The sequence below is a fragment of the Triturus cristatus genome, chromosome 3_1, assembly GCF_964204655.1.
Source record: "Triturus cristatus chromosome 3_1, aTriCri1.1, whole genome shotgun sequence".
Classification (NCBI taxonomy): domain Eukaryota; kingdom Metazoa; phylum Chordata; class Amphibia; order Caudata; family Salamandridae; genus Triturus; species Triturus cristatus.
Window position 1 is genome coordinate 632,734,608 of NC_140583.1, and position 17,228 is coordinate 632,751,835.

A 17,228-nucleotide genomic window follows, 5' to 3' on the forward strand; every position below is an offset into this window, starting at 1 on the left:
ATAGGTCTCGCAATTGCGAGAGTTTAAGCTATTGGCATTGTAAATGACAATGCCTTTTATTTATGCTCTAAAAACCAACACATAAATAAAAGCCATTGCCATTTACAATGCCAATAGCTCAAACTATCACAACTGCGAGACCTATTGCATTGCAAATGCTTGTTAGGACCTGAACCCTGGCCCCAAGGGTTGAAAAAACTCCACAAACTTGGGGGCATATTATCAAGACAGGCGATACAATTATCGCTGCTTTATCGGCAGAAAACTGCCGCTAAAACGGCGATAATGGGCTTGATAATATGCTCTGTGGAATTCCAATTGAAGCTCAGGCTAGATGTCCTTCACATCTAACATGGGCTTCAATTGGAATTCCATAGAGCATATTATCAAGCCCATTATTGCAGTTTTAGCTGCAGTTTTCTGCTGCTAAAGCGGCGATAATTTTATTGCCTGTTTTGATAATATGCCCCACAATGCTCTTGGCCTTCAGGTTGCTCATAAAAGAGCGCTACAGTATGAACTAAGGCCACTAGATTTATGGGATTGTGTGGCGATTTCTGCATAAGTGTAGATTTGCCGCTTTTGCCACATAATCCATCATCTGCCTCATATTCTGCAGCTTTTAACCCCCAAAATGGTATCTAGCTTAAACGGTTCAAAAGTTACCAAAAACACAGCAACAAGTGTAGCAGCGCAGTGGAGGGCCCCTTGCAAAGGTTGACTGGTCACTGTAGCTTATTACTATATGTGGGTATGAAACTGGTACTAATGAGGTGCAATCAATGCCCAGACGGCGTTAAGAAGTTCAAAAATCACAAAATAATGAAGTAATACTGCCATATAAATGCAGTAAAATGTGTCTTTACTTGCCGCATAATTTGCTCAACCCTGACACATGATTTGACCCTCCTCTGTTGGTATCCTGACAACTGGAGGAGTTTGCTTTTAAACTATCCAAGTTTCACGGGACTTTAGTCCCCTTTTAAAATGTCAAGCACCACATTTAAATGCAGTTCGGTAAGAACGGTTATTAGGGGCTTTGGCTTGGTATTCGGAGTGGGCGCAGCTCTCAAAGTTTAACACAGAGAAGGACCGCATTTACGTTAACCCACTCTACGTTAGTATCGAAAATTAATAAACATCCACCAGTTTCCCTTAAACAACAAAAACTGCCCGTATTGCTCTTGTGACACATAAAAGTTTATCAACATCGCTGGTGTGCGTTACAATAATACAGGAGGTTTGAGGTGGAAATACAAAGAACAATGGGGCATATTAACAATGCGGCGATACTTTTATCACGTGTTTTGCTGATTTTGCTCGCGTTTCCAGCACGCCTAACTTCGCATCGCTAATGAGATGTAAAGTAGGCGTGTCTGTGGAAACAACATGGGTAAATATCGCGAAGGCAGCTTCGCGATATTTACAATGCGGGGAAGCGATTATTTTAATCACGGTAAGTATGCCTTAACGCAGGAATTTAACGTCTGTTAAATTCCTGAGTAAGACATACCTAACATGGGAGGTGGATCCATGTGATACGACCACAGGGTCGTATCATCAAGCATATCGCCGATTTACATGGAACATCGCTGGAAAACCAGCGATGTTCCATGGAAAAGGGTGCTATCGCTGGAATATACATCACCATGGCACTAAGCGTTGTTAATACAACGCTAGCCTGGCGAAATATTCCAGCGATAGAAAAAAATGCGGTATACAAGGTCAGCGATAATTATCGCTGCCTGTTGCAAATATGCCCCGATCTTTGTAAAATCTAGATTAAAATATATATATATATATTGACATTTCAATCGAGTAAAATAACACCTTGCACAACGTGTCATAAATCCACCTTAAGGTCAACTATATTCAAATGAAAAGGCTGATTTAATGTGAAACAGCCCTAGGTTCATCAGTGTGGACAGTGCCAGGAGCCCTTGCCAAAGGAAGGAAATGCCCCCCATGCTGTTCGAGTAATAAAATACAACAATAATCATGGTGGAGCGGCCCCGTAGGCCTCAGGACCATGGTGCCACTGCACCTGCTGCACCAATGGGAAGTTAAGGATGACTTGTGCAGTAAGACACATGCACTGTCCGTGGGTGCACAGTGTGGCGTTCTTGTGGTAACAACGCCTGATTTGCGGCCTAGTGCTAGAGAGACAAAATTATAGACACACGCTGGTAGCTAAGTATGGGCCGGAAGTCCAGTGCGACCTCCGCCCGTTTATTAATGCTCTCTGGTCACGCGTGGCCAGAGAGTGTTACAAAGTCATGATGCTCTTCCGGGCAATGGGGCAGTGGAGTGGGATAACAACCAGACTGCTACATCCCATCCCAAATCAGTGTCCAAGAAGGTTTTAACAATGAATCAACATGCAAAGTCTGCCAGTCTCTGGTTCGGCCTAGGGTTGGGCCTTAGGCTGTACCGGCATTGCGTGCTTTGCTGACTTCTCACCGGGCTGGCTGCCGGTGGTGTTTCTATGGTATTGTGTTGTTCGTCATCCTCTGCGGGAGTGACGATTCCGGGAACTGGGCATTGGGTGCTGTCAGGTCGTGGGGACGTGCCGCCCCTCAGCGTGCCTTCCTCCTCTGGTTCACCGGGGTATTCCAGATCAGCATCGTTCGGCTGTACTCGTTTAAACCAGGAAATGTTCCGGGTGATGGCCTCTCCTTCTTTCTTGGCAGTGATGACTGTCCCGTTGATTTTTAGTACCGTCCACAGCCCAGGCTCATATGCTGTGCGGAATTTCCCCCTGCTGCGGGGGGACACACTAGGACGGTGCAGCCAGGTGCTAGGACTCTTGGTCATGCTCTTCTCCGGCTGCTAGCTTTGTCGTTGGTGACTCTCCGTCGAATTTGTGTCTCAACAGGGTTATATGGCTCAGGTGTCCAGTTATCAGCCACTGGGATGGTATCTCTCCGAGGACCGGCTAACATTAGGGCCCACGGTGACCTTTGTGTAGTGCAGTATGGGGTACTACGATATTCCCTCAAAAATCTGTGAAGCGCCATTTCAGGGTCAGATTGCTCAGCTGCTGATATGCGAAGAATTTTATTTAGTGTCCGCATAAACCATTCTGCTTCACCATTGGCCTGAGGCCATTGTGGGGTGATGCGGTGATGTTTGATTCCCAGGTGTGTTAACAGTTCTTTAAACTCCCCTCCTTGGAACGGAGGTCCATTATCCGGCTTTACAACCTGAGGCAGACAGAAAAGAGCGAACGCTTTTTCGAGGACTGGCTGTAGATGGTTGAAAGATGTGGACGGTATGACCTCTACGATAGGATACATCGTGTAGCTGTCGACTAGGACAGCGGTGACCCTTCCGTCTGGAAAGGTCCCGAAATCCAGGCTCACCCATGACCACGGGGCTGGCGCTGGATCATCTGTTTTCACCGGGGCTGGTACTTCTGGGTTGCTGGTAAGCTGGCAGGCCCAACAGTTTCTCACAACGGTGTCTACAGCTGCTTTTAAGCCGGGGAACCACACTTTTTGTCGCACTCGTGACTTCATTCTCATGGTACCTTGGTGGCCTTCGTGTGTTAGGAGTGTTGCGCGTTCCTGGAGACCTACAGGGATGATGATACGGGACCCCCGTAACACAATGCCGCTGTCAGCTGTGCTTAGTTCATCGTGGACTCGCCACATCTTCCCCAGCCGGATACGGTCTGGCTCGTTCCATCCAGCGATACCCTGGAGGAAACCTTCCCAGGATCCACTGCGTATGGCTGCGAGTACCTTTTGAAGGACTGCGTCATTGTCCGTTTCCATCTTTATTTCCTCGACGTGAGAGCTCATGGACAGGCCCATTGAGACAGCATGCATACATATTCTTCGGTACGCTGTTCTTGTCGGGTATCCCCCGGGAGCCCGTCTACCGGGTGCCGAGACCGAAAATCCGCAGAGTTCTTGGCTCCAGGTCTGTATTCTATGTCCATTTGGTAGTGTTGTAGTTGTATTGCCCATCTTTCGATCCTGGGCGGTGGATGTGGAGCGGTGCCTCTGAATAGCGGAAGTAGTGGTTGATGGTATGTTACAACTTTGAAAGGATGTCCGCAGATGTATAGATGAAAATGGTTACAGGCCCACTTGACGGCTAGTGCCTCTCATTCAATTTGGGAGTAACGAGCTTCGGTTGGTGTTAGCGCTTTGCTTGCGAAGGCCAAAGGAACCCAATTCCCTGGCTCCACTTCTTGAGCAAGGAGTGCCCCTAGCCCCACGGGGCTGGCGTCCACTATTACTTCCGTGCGTCGTGACGTGTCAAAGTAGGCCATGGTGGTTTTGCTCAACAGGGTCGACTTGACTTTTTGGTATGCTTCTTCCTCTTCTCTCCCTCATTGCCACGCTGCGTCCTTCTTGGTGAGGGCTCTTATTGGTTCAGCTACCGTGGCTAGGTTTGGTATGAACCGTCCACAGTATGTGGCCATGCCCAGAAAGCTCAGAACTTCTGATGCTGTGTTGGGTGCTGGTGCTTGCTGAATAGCTTGCGACTTCCTGGGGTCTACCTGTACTCCATCTTTGCTGAATACGTAGCCAAAGAATTCAATGGACCTTTGGAAGAATTGACATTTGTCCCGGTGGAGTGTTACGCCATGGTCCACTAAACGTTGCAGAGTGGTTCTGAGCTGACGATGGTGTTCTTCGAGTGTTGCTGAGTGGATAAGTATATCGTCACTGACGTTGAGGACTCCCTGAAGCCCTGATAGCATCTCCCGGACGGTGTTTTGAAAGATTTCTGCTGCCGGAGATATACCGACATTTAGTCTTTTATAGCGGCGTAGCCCCAGGTGAGTCGAGAAGGTCGTAAATACCTACTTTACTCCGCCAGTTTCAGCTGGTGGTATCCTGCGTTGAGGTCGAGTTTAGAAAAACAGCGGGATCCGTTTAAATCAGCCAGTATGTTCTCAACCGTTGGGGTAAGGTGTCTCTCCCGCTTTATTGCTTGATTTGGCATGGGCATGTCAATGCAGAGACGTATCTTCCCTGGCTGTTTCGGCTTCTCGGCTATGACCAAGGGCGACACCCATGGCATCGGCCCGTGACCTTTTTTCGATCACTCCTTGCTGCTCTAGGTTTCGCAGTTCTTGCTCGACGAGTGGCCTGAGATGAAAAGGTATACGACGGTGTCGCAGGGCAATTGGTTTTACTGCTTTGTCAATGTGCAATTTCACGGGGTCTCGTTTCATACATCCAAGGCCTTTGAAGAGCTGTGGGAATAGTTCGAGTATATCGTCGGCCTGTAGGGTCTTGACCGCGTTGGCAAATGTCACTAGCCCCAGATCTTCTGCTGTGTGATTGCTCACTAAGATGTCTGCTTCTCGGTCTATGACGTGGAACGTCGTGGTGACCTCGTGACATAATCTTCCCTTTGAGGGGTAGTGGCTTCTGACTTCCATACGTCAGGATTTTTACGTTCGATGGGATTAATGTTGGTCTCGGCTTTAGTTGTTTATACTGTTGGCAACCCATCACATTTACGGACGACCCTGTGTCAATTAGAGCCGTTACTGGTGTTCCTGCAATTTCTATGGCGCACGTCGGTTGGGGCCTCCGTCTTCTCTTCAGGTCACTTGCAAAGGAAATCATGTAGGCTTCTGCTTCGTCTTCTGTGGATGAGTCCTCTAGGTATTGCCTCCGACTAGCTGAGATTTTCGCCCCTTTGGGTTTGTCCGTTTCCTCGAGCAACAGTTGTTGTATTGACTTAGACGGCGGATGTCTTCCTCGAGCTCCTCTGCTTCAGGCTCCTCCTCTACAGACGCTTGCATAGTGATTGGGGATACCGCATTTAGAGCACGTCCGACCTTGAGCAGGGCATTCTTCGGGTGGATGTTCTTCGTTACCGCAGTAGCCACAACGTGACCCACGTGGGTTTCTGTTCACCCATCGTCCTCGTGTGCCTCTGGCTGAGGTTCGTATTGCATCCGCTCATTCAGTCTTTATTGTTACTGGCTTTTCCGCATGCTGGGCAAGCGCTGCGTCCATCACGGTAGCTCTGGCATCAGACAGTTCATGTGACCTTGCTAGGATAAGAATGTCTTCCAGGGTGATTCCTGGTTGTCGCAGTATGAGGGTCCGAAGATGTTTGTTGCGGCACCCTTGGATTGCTTGGGCTCTTACTTCCTTGTTCTGGTCATCGTCTGTGCATGTACTGGCCAATTCTCGCAACCGAGCGTGAAAAGCGTCCATGGTCTCGCCCTCTCTCTGACATGCTTGACGGAGTTTGAAACGCTCGTAATCCGGGTCAAGGTGTGGGTCAAAATGGGCATTTAACGCCCTGACAGCTGCGTCGTAGTCAGTGGGAGCGCCGGTGTCTGGAAGGTGTGCAAACAGTTTGTATATTTCCTCCCGCCAAAATGAAGCAACAGCGACCTTTTCACCGCGCCATCTGTCTCACGAGTGGCGGTAAAGGAGTTGTTGAGCCTGCCAATCCAAATTGTCCACCTCGGAGATGCTGTCGCCGGATCGATGAGCTCGCTGAACGGAGGCAGCGCTGTGATTTGTGCATGTTGCGACGTTGGCTGCGCGATTGGTTGTGCAGGAGGCGCATTTTGTTGGGCTGTGGGCATGGCTGCCGCCACAGGACCTGACATGGTGAGGCCTCGGTGGTGTGGGCGCAACAGGACCTTCCACTGGGGTTGACCACTGCTCTTGTAAAGCTAGGTGCGGCGTGTGGGATTGAGCAGGCTTCCTCGGGGCCCCTACTTCACATAAACTGGGATCGCGCTGGAAAAACTGCAGCAGATTAAGATTGTCTCCCCCTCCCAGGCCTGGGAGTATGATCAAGTGAGTGCCTGCCTCTGTGGTTACTCAGGATACAGTCTCTTTCATTCAGGCTGGTAAAGGTTATGCAGGGATGATTGGGCAAAGAGTTCTAGGCCAAACGCTGCAGGCTACATTTGCACAGGCACATTAGCAGTGAATAATCAGCCACACGCAGTACCTCCTTCAGCCAGCAGGTGGCGAGCGCTTCTGCCGCAGAGCGTGAGACCCAGGCTGTCGGGCAGGCCGGTGCGCACATATGCGCGATGTTGGGAGCAGCGACGTTGCAGCAGAGTGGTAGGCGCTCCGGGGACACCAGCGGGCTGCACTTGATCGGCAGCTGGTGACAGTCAGGGCAGCGCCGCAGAGGTCAGACGTGTCCGGCCTTCTTCACCGCAAGCATGCGGCTGCGCTACGGGATGTAGCAGGACTCCAGCAGCCCTTCGCTTGGAAGACAGTGTCCAGAGGACGGAACTGGTCGGCGGTATACGACGTGTAGGCAGCACACGATAGCCACAGTGCCCGCCCTCGTCGCCAGTGTGGTGTTCTTGTGGTAACAACGCCTGATTTGCGGCCTGGAGCTAGAGAGACAAAATTATGGACACACACACTGGTAGCTTAGTATGGGCCGGAAGTCTTGTGCGACCTCCGCCCGTTTATTAATGCTCTCTGGCCACGCCTGGCCAGAGAGTGTTACAAAGTCATGATGCTCTTCCGGGCAATGGGGTAGTGGAGTGGGATAACAACTAGACTGCTACACACAGTGTAACCAGCTGCCGTACATGGTGCGGCTATTTCTGGGGCCTCGCTTTGCTCCTGGAGCAGTTCACGCTGTGTCTAAATGTCTGTCTCGGGCTCCGCTGCACTCACCCTGTCTCTGCCAGCAGCAGTCTCACTACGGGTCAGCGAGACCCAGGCCTATCTCTTCTCCCACTCCCTACCCGCTCTCACTCCTGCTCCCAGGAAGTGACTGGTTGCTCACAGGAAGCAGTTGGCTGCACTCACCCCTGTATCCAGGACAGCGGCGGAGGCTCCTCGGGGCTCTGACAGCCCCCGCCCCACCCCCCCCAAGACCCGCCAGGGCCTTGTAAAAGCAATCTATCTGCGGGATGGGAGGTTAGCCGAGGGGGCCACCACCCACAACCCTGACCAGCGCTCACAGATCTCAGGGAGGGGTCAGTTTAACAACCACAATACCAGCCCCTCACCACCCTCGGGGCAGGGAAGGGCACCAGGCTCCACCATCTGCGGGTCTCTAAGCAATCAATGGATCTGCACAGGACAACTGTGGTCTGTTCTGACAAGGTGGCAACTGCCAAGGTGACAACTTCGTTCACTCTGAAAGGGGCCAATGATTGGATGGGAAGAGATGCACAGAAGCGACCTCACTTTACTGTTTAACACTGTACATATCCGTGTAATTCATTGGAACCGTAGACCAGTGTTCGAAGTGCATAAACAAAAGTCTGTGCGCAAAGGTGGTGGGGTCAACCGCGTGGTTAAGAAAACAAAACATTCTGTTACTTTTTCATTCTTTCACCTTCAGGTATCTCCTTGTAAAATGAGGCACAGCTTAAAAGAACAAGCAGGGACATAATCATAATCAGTCTCAACTGAATGGCTCTGACAAATCTGTACCTGCAGCAGCCTGGGTTAGGAGCGCCAGTGTGAGGAGAGGGAGGGGTGGAGAGAGCAGGGCAGGCCGAGCAACTCCAGAGCCAGTGTGAGGAGAGGGAGGGGGGGTGGAGAGAGCAGGGCAGGCCGAGCAAACGATCCAGTCCGGATGGGCTGGACGAAAGGGAGAAAGGGCAGTGGCCAAAAAGCATCCTTTTCAATGGGAAGCCAGCATTTAGCATAAACGCTGACGCGACCCAATGAAAATGACGGGTGGGGCTTCAAGTCCCCTTCTGAAATCTGCTCTCTCACAGCATCTCTCGCCCAGCGAGCACGCCTAGCATGGCAGAGTAGAGCACTCTACAAACCAGCAGACATAAAAGTTCTTTTCTTATCCATACCGAATCACATACAAAAAAACATTTGTCATAAACTGTCAGATGATCCAGTGTAAATTGTGACACCTTCAGCTAGCAGTCCTGCATGTTAGTTCAGAACGCTATGCATGGTCAATTTTTGAACCCTTAATTTAAATTTTAAGCGTCCATCCAAGTTCCTGAATGTAATATGCTGTTTTATGTAAAAAATAAAATAAAACAGGATACGCTGTAGGTTAACATTGTCATAGGAACCCTCGCCAACTATGTTAAATAGCACAACAGAGAGCCAGTGCAGTTTGAATCATAGCTTTGTAATTTCCCAAATCCATGAGCCAATAGCTCATTCAGTCCATGGGGTTACCACCTGGCTGATTGTCCACCATCATGACCGGTATTCCAACTGGAAATATAAATGGAAGGCACTCTAAAATGTACTCTAGAGCTGCCTTAATGATCCCTGGATAATAAGTAAAGTAAACAAAAACAGAAAAGTCGTGTTACAAATGAAGGCTAATGATTTTATGTTAAGTTCGATTTAATCCCTTAAACTGCTGAGGCTTTTTCACCCGAGTGCTGAGCCTAGGGATGTCACCTTTCCAAGAAAATAACAGCCATTTGTTGTTTTAAGAGTCTGCAAAGGTCCGGACGTGACACAAAATAGGACTTTAAACAAAATTTTTGTATTCATTTTTAATATGACTTTTCTGTCTTTGTTTACTTTAATTCTAGTCATGGACCAATAATGAAGCTCCAGAGCATATTTAAAAGTGTTTTCTGTTTATATTAGCTGTTTGAGGTATGTATGAATGAAGGCTAAAAATAATGGCCTTAAGTGATTATAAATATTTTTGTACTGACTGGGACATCAAAATAACGGTGGTGCCGGTAGAAAACCTGTCAGGTGGAAACCCTAGCTGAGCCCTTTTTTAGGTCTCACCTACGCAGCACTGCTTTGGAGTGAACTTTTGGAATCACTCCCTACTTTTTGGGAAACTCGCGCATGTACTGCAATGTTTCCAATGAGCCCTCGTGCATGTACGGCGTTTACCTTGCGGAACAAGCAGTGGCGCCATCTGTTTGCAATTATCACGCCCGCCGCTGCTCGCTCCCGTAAGGTAAATGCTGTAGATGGACTGACCCTGGAAGCCGCGCCCCTATCCCTACCGTGGCGTTTCTGGCCGCGCTCCACTCAGACCCCCTTGGGTTTTCCTAGAAGCACAGAAACGTACCCGAAAGTCCAGAGTGCGCGTCGCTTTAACTTTCGCAGCCGCGCTTGTCTTTCAGCGCATGGTTTAAGGTTATCACGGTTCTGTCAACCTACTGTACAATGACTTATCAGCCATTCTGAAATGTTCCTTTATATTTCTCATTCCTGTATTACTTCATTATAGCTCTCTTAATTGTTTTAATTATGAAATACTCACTAGTCCAGGTACCACTGGTGAATGACAGCGCTGAAAGCCCCTCCTACCAGCAGACTAGGCACAATAAAAATGTCTACAAAATATGTCAATAGGAAGTTTTCATCGGAGGCGGCGCTTTAAATGAGCTGGGGCTAAGTGCCTCCATTTCTTCACGTTTGTGGGGGGCACATCACCGGAAAGGGTCCGATAGGGGCAGTGTGCCAGGACAGAGCAGGTTAAAATACGACTGGCGATATATAGGATGTGTTCAACGCTACACAGGGATATCTTGTTTCCACAGCCCGGATTTACTCAGTTACCTGTGATTCTTGTCACTCCTTCACAGGCAAGGGTGGGTATGGCTTGTTCTCTGGGTTTTATCCCAGCGTCGCCCCATCGCACGGTGTGATCTTATGCATGCCTGTAGTGTAGGCTTCTTCGCTCACCCGTGGGGCCTCCCCCCACAGTACAGGGCTGGCCAAGTCTCCCAGAGAGAACAAATATGGCTTCTGAATCTCGCTGGCACATGAACCTGTTAACCTCCTGTTTGCACACATCTCACAGTCCGGGGGACTTGAAGGCCTCCGAGCTGCTGCGCTTCTGAAAAGCAGCCAGTGATTGGCAGCGCACGCAACACCCATGAAAGAAAAACAAAATACTAAAATGCAGGGCTGCCCCGGGCCCACGCAGGGGGCCCTCCTAAGAGGGCGGCCCCCCTTAGTGCCACAGGATGGCACACGACGGGTCAGCCTCCCAGCGTTTGGGACCCTCGAGGGTCCCCCATGCCCACGTCACTTCTGGGCAGGAGGGGCTGGGGGAAGAGAGGTACTTATACCTCTCCCGCCCACTGATCACCCTCTTTTTTCTTCAGCCTGGACGCCGTTTCCCTCCCCACCGCTTACCCGGCATACAGGCAGGGGGGGGGGGGAGGGTTGTTTATCTAACTTATTATTTTGTGTTGCAGGCAGAGTTACAGGGCGATCCAGAGGCTGTAAGGTACAGAAGCGTACCCTCTGCACGAGCACAGTAAGGGTGCTAAAGCCACATATCCCCAGGGATGTCCTCGCGTTGGACCCTGGAGGAGCAACGGCGCCCCGTTAGTCCTACGGGCGGTTGTGGACCTGAGCAACCGGGGGTTGTCTGCAACGCTCCACCCCCTTAGCTGGGGGGGCGTGGGTAAGGGGGTGAACTGGTTGTCCACCGGTGGGAGGGGCTATCCCCTCCCCCAAATCTAACAAACACCGGTTGGCTAGGCCACGGTGTATTTTGGCTCATCAGGTGGGCAGGCGGCGAGGGGCTGCCTGCCCTGGGATCGCCCGTAAGATAACCCACCATGTTGGCATATCTGTTATGCAAATAAACCTGCAGCAATTTTCTCCACTAAAAAAGTGTCTTGGCTGATTATTTCTCTAAGTGATTGCTGTGGGAGGGATGGGGAGTGTTGCCGATATTGGCACTATGGTTTCCATGTGACAGGGACCGGACCGGCTGCCGCAGTCCCCTCCCCCATGCCCAGTAACCGGAGAGCAGACGCTGCTGCGCCCGGATGCTTAGGACAGACTATAGCGCCAGAATGGTGGACTTTTAGAAAGTCGATGTTTACTGATTGTGCTTCTAGTCCCAGCTCACCAACTGAACTTAATGGTGTGATCTTGGGCAAATCGCTTTCTCTGTGTGCTTCAGTTCGCCCTCTGACAATGCTGAAAGTGCTTGGAAACACGAACATCCTAGTTTTAGGGCTACCACATAAAATGAACACCGTGGCCCTCATTACCAGCGGCTCGGTTAATTGTGATATGTGCGGGGAATCCTGTTATGCCTCTGTGAAACCTGGAATCGACTGGCAATTGTGACCCACAGTAAAACAGCAAAGTGCAGGTTAACATTTTCCCATGGTTAAGTTACCGGCTGAAAGGGCCGTGCTCCTGGGGCATAACACAGACCCATGGGGTGCAGGTGGGACCCCAACCCTCCATGGTGCTCCCATGAATTTGTTAAGCCACTGCCAAGCTTTGCTGCGTCTTCTTTGCAGAACAGAGTCCTAACGTTGGCATCAGCTGAGCTCTATTGCTGTGTGATACAACACACAAGATTTGTCTAAGATTATTTCATTCACAAGGCTCCTTTCTCATTGGTTCTTTCACATGACTTCATTTCCTCTCCCCCGGTCCGCTTCCTTCTTTTCCAGCTCTTCTGCCCGCCCCTGCCCCTTTCTCTGTTGAGGCAAGCTGAGTGACATGAAGCACTGCTTAAAAAACATCACACCAGGGCTGAGATATATTTAGGAGCAAGAAGGTCCTCTGAGGAGTAAGTACCAGCACTTCTGGATTTCCATTTGAAGCACTGAGGATGGACACCGATTTAGTAAAGGAGTTCCTTTTAGTCACTGTCTGTGAACTTCTCTTTTGCGCTTGTCATGATAGTGGAGCCAAGATCCGGCCATCAAGGGCCTGCGTTGGACACTCCTGATTTCAAGTACAAGTGCTGGCCACCAACTCGCCCCCATCCAGAGAAAAGTCACCAATTGTGAATAAACTCTCCATGTGTTTTTTTTTGTTTGCAAAGTTTTTAAAACTTTTTTTTAATCGCATGTCAACAGCAGGAGGGGAAACCTCTCCAATTTGAATTCCAAATAACCAGCTTTGAAGATTTCAAATGCAAGCCAGGGTTTTTATCACCATAGACTACTAAGTCTATGAGAACTACTGTCAATAGAAGTTGGGCAACCCAATTCCGGCACCGCAGCTCAAAGATGGCCCCCAGTCTACATATAGAAGAGGACAAACATTGGCATAGCCAAAAGGTCTCGTCTTTGGGACCTTAAAAGTGTTTAGCCATGCAACAGTTGTTGTTGTTGCCCGAAGGATATTGTGCTGCATAACTAAATACTTATAAGGTCCCAAAGGCGAGACCTATTGGCTGTGCCAATGCTTGTTGGCTATTTGGGGTACTTTGCGCTTATGCACCCATAAGTTTGTTTTCACATAAGGTATCTGTTGTAAATATATACTATCCTCAATGTATTCACTGATTTTCCCCTTGTATTAGCCCTTCCTTTGTGTCCGTTCCTATTCTGTAGGAATTCTTATTGTGTTCTAAGCACCTGCTTCGAATCATAGCTGGATTCCAGACGAGTCAGTTGGTGTCTGGTCAGCTGGAGCGGTGCATGCTTTACCTACGCTCTCACAATAAATCTACTATTCAACCCCAGAAGACTTCAGTCTTATTTCTACTATGGCTTACCACATTTTGGCGACGATCTTCAGTGCTGACCAGACGAGAGTGTAAATCTCCAGCAGAGCTTGCTGAGCTGACATCGCGTAAAGCGGCACCCTCCACAAGAATCCACGTTGTACCGCACTTTCGACGACTTCCGATGCTATGTTCATGATCGGCGTATCCGAAGTAGATTTGAGGAAAAATCACGAGATTTCGGAACAGTGCTGACGTCACTCAGCAAACCGTGAGTCAGTCACTATGCATGAGCGATCCCTTAGCAAGCAACGGTGTTGTAGACTCGTACGTCGAGCTTTGCCATTGTTGAGTGTTGCTAGGCAGCAGCATTAGCCAGCTACAGCGCAGCAAAGCTTCAGTGCGTGGTTGCACTTAAATGCATCGCGTAACCTCTTGACGTATCGACGCTCTTTCTCTACGTGGGGCAGCCATTTTAGTAAAGGGAATCGCATTGAAGTACAAAGTACTTTCATTTCGGCATCGAGCTTTGTTGTTATTGTGCTAACGCTCACACACATAATAACGTGGCGCGCACAACGAGAATACAGGAAGCTTTCACTCATCGCGGTGTGAAACATTGTGAGCATGGCAAAATAAATAGACTACATACAATAAGAAATAGACTCTTCGGCATATGATACATAAGTGAAGCTAATCTCACACAGTGGTAAATCTCACCAATTGAAAAGAGTAAAGGAAGACAAAAGGAAGGGAGTGCTATTTACAACAGTATTGTTTATTATTGTATTACCCTGGTCATATTTTGTTAAAAACATATAACTATTTTAAAACATAATTCAATCACATTCCTAGTATAATTGATATTAGGATTTGTGTACTAAAATTTTATTTTTCCAGGATACGTTGTCTTGTCTACAAAACTACTCTATGGCTCAACAATCTAGTCAACAAGTCACCGTGTCTTTACGTCCACAATTTCTCAGTGAACCAGGTACACCGTCAATCTTGTGGGAAGACTGGATACTCATGTTCGACAACTATTTAGACGCCTTGGATGGACAGGAGCTTTCTGCTAAACGTAAAAAAGCGCTATTGTTAAGTGCTTTGGGTAAAGAAGGTCAACGCGAATTTCAGTATCTTCCCCAAGTGCTACAGGCCAGTGGTCAGCCCATGCCTAATGAGTACAAGGAAGCAATAACAAGACTAGAAGTTAGGTTCGGAAAAGAGGAGAAGCTGGTCATGAATAGATACAAATTCTATACACATAAACAGCGCTCTGAAGAATCAATTGATGATTTTGTAGCACACCTTAGAGAATTATCTGTCAGATGCAATTTTGGTTCAATGAGCGATGAATTGATACGCGATCAGCTAATAGTACAGTGCAACAATAGGAAAATTTAAGAGCGATTGGGGGCGGCTAAGAATCCATCACTGAAATTAGCAATTGACTTAGCCAAGGTTGTAGAAGAGTCAGAAAAATGCATGAGGGAGTTAGAGAAATATAATTCTCAACGAGTTTCTGTGTCGGCTGTGTCCGAGAAGACAAAGAATGAGTGTGAGTCTGGGAATGAAGAAGCTGTTAGTATAGTAAGGTCTAAGGGAAAAAACATTCTAAAGAAAAGTCATTTTGTGAAATATCCCAACACTAGATTTTGTTCAAGATGCGGTAGCAATACTCATAGCTCGGATGCAAAATTTTGTTTTGCTAACAATAAGGAATGTCTCAAGTGTGGGAGGTTAGGTCACTTCTCAAGAATGTGCAGGAGCAAAGGTGGTAATACTAATGTGTCTGTGATTGAAGATAAACCTATAGAAATGAGACGAGAAAAGGACATGATTTTGATTGTGGATGATCGTGATATTAATTGTTGCAATGAAAAAAGAGAGAAAAGACTCAAGGCAGAGTTTTTGGTCAATGGCCGCACAGTAACTCTGATTGTAGACACCGGTTCAAGGCACACTGTCATTCCAGAGTCCTTATTCAAAGATGAGTGGGGTGACATAGTTTTGAAGGAGAGTGATATCTCTCCAACTGGGTACCAAGGTGAAAGTATAGATCTACTAGGGTACTTTGATGCAGATATCCACTTCAAAGACAGGTCAATTAAAGGCAAGATATATGTTGCCATAGATGGACCACCAATCCTTCGCTGGATCCATCAATATGATCTGCATATAATAGTAAATCCAAGAGCACCTGACCAAGTAATGGTTGTAGATGACCACAATCTTAGCGACATATTGTATGATGCCAGAAGTGTGTTTAGAGATGAATTAGGAGAATTAAAAGAGTATGTCCATAAGATTGTTATAAAGACAGGCACCATCCCAGTACATCACAAAGTAAGAAGAATTCCACTATCAGTCAAAGATGAGGTAAAAAAAGTAATTGAAGAAATGTTACAGGGTGGTGTCATTGAACCTGTTGAGGCCTCTTCATGGGTGTCTCCGGTTGTTATCACGCAGAAGGCGGATGGTAAAATTCGGTTCTGTGTGGACTTAAGATCTCTAAATAAATATGTGGTGGCAGACACTTTTCCTCTTCCCAACATAGGAGAGTTAGTCTCTACTTTACAAGGGGCGAAGTTCTTCACGAAATTAGATTTGAAAAGTGCATACCATCAAATCCGTCTTCATGACGATTCAAAGAATTCAACAGCATTCATAACCACAGAGGGAACATTTCAGTTCACAAGACTTCCTTTTGGTTTAATCTCCGCTGCGAGTGTCTTTCAACGCATGGTCACAGAAATTTTTAAAGGAATAAAGAAAGCAGTGTTCTTTCAAGATGATATACTGGTGTTTGGAGATACCATATTAGAACACAATCTTGTGCTTAAGAATGTGTTACGAAGAATAGATGAAGCTGGTTTGACTCTACGTAAAGAGAAATGTTGTTTTCCAGTTCAAGAAATAGAGTATTTAGGCTATGAGATTTCAGCTCTGGGAGTCAAACCAAAGAAGAATCTCTTAGAAGCAGAAATCGAGCTCCATGTCCTACAGACAAAGAACAACTGCGGTCATTCATGGGGCTTATAAGTTTTATTCTAAATTCGTGAAGAACTTCTCAGATAAAACTTTGACGTTGAGATTGTTGCTTAAAAAAGGGGTGAAATTTTGTTGGGAAGGCAACCACACTGAATGTTTCAATTTGATAAAAAAAGAATTGTGTGATGCTAAAGTTCTACTCCTTTTGATATCAGGCGCACTTCTGTATTGATGGTTGATGCTAGTGCCACAGGCATAGGAGCGGTTTTATTGCAAAAGTACCATGAAGGTGAGAAGACCATCGCTTTTGCTTCACGCACTCTTTCTTCTCCTGAGTTGAACTACTCAGTAATAGAAAAAGAAGCATTAGGTGCTGCTCGGGGAGTACAACACTTCAGAACATACTTGTGGGGTACAAAATTCCAACTTTAAACCGATCACAAACCCTTGTTAAAGGTATTGTTGCCAGGTGGAGCTGGGAAAGGATCACCAAGACTGGCAAGATTAGCTTCCAGACTCCAAGAATATCAGTATGACATCTCTTACATTCAAGGGTGGCGTAATATACAAGCTGATTGTCTCTCATGACTCCCAATCAGAGCAGAGAACACTACTAATGAATTTGCAGATGTAGATTGTGATGGAGCTGTTGCCATTATTAATGATGTAGTTGCTCTAAGTGATGGAACTTTTACCAAGGATGAATGATTTGATGCAATGGAAAAAGATGTAGTCCTTACTAATGTCATTAAGCTAGTCAAATTAGGTTCTAGGCGAGAAAGCTGTGTCCGACCTCTAGTACGACCATTTCTTAAAGTTTTGGATGAACTATCAACATGTGGGGATAGTATTCTAATGAGGGGTGACAGGTATATTCCTCC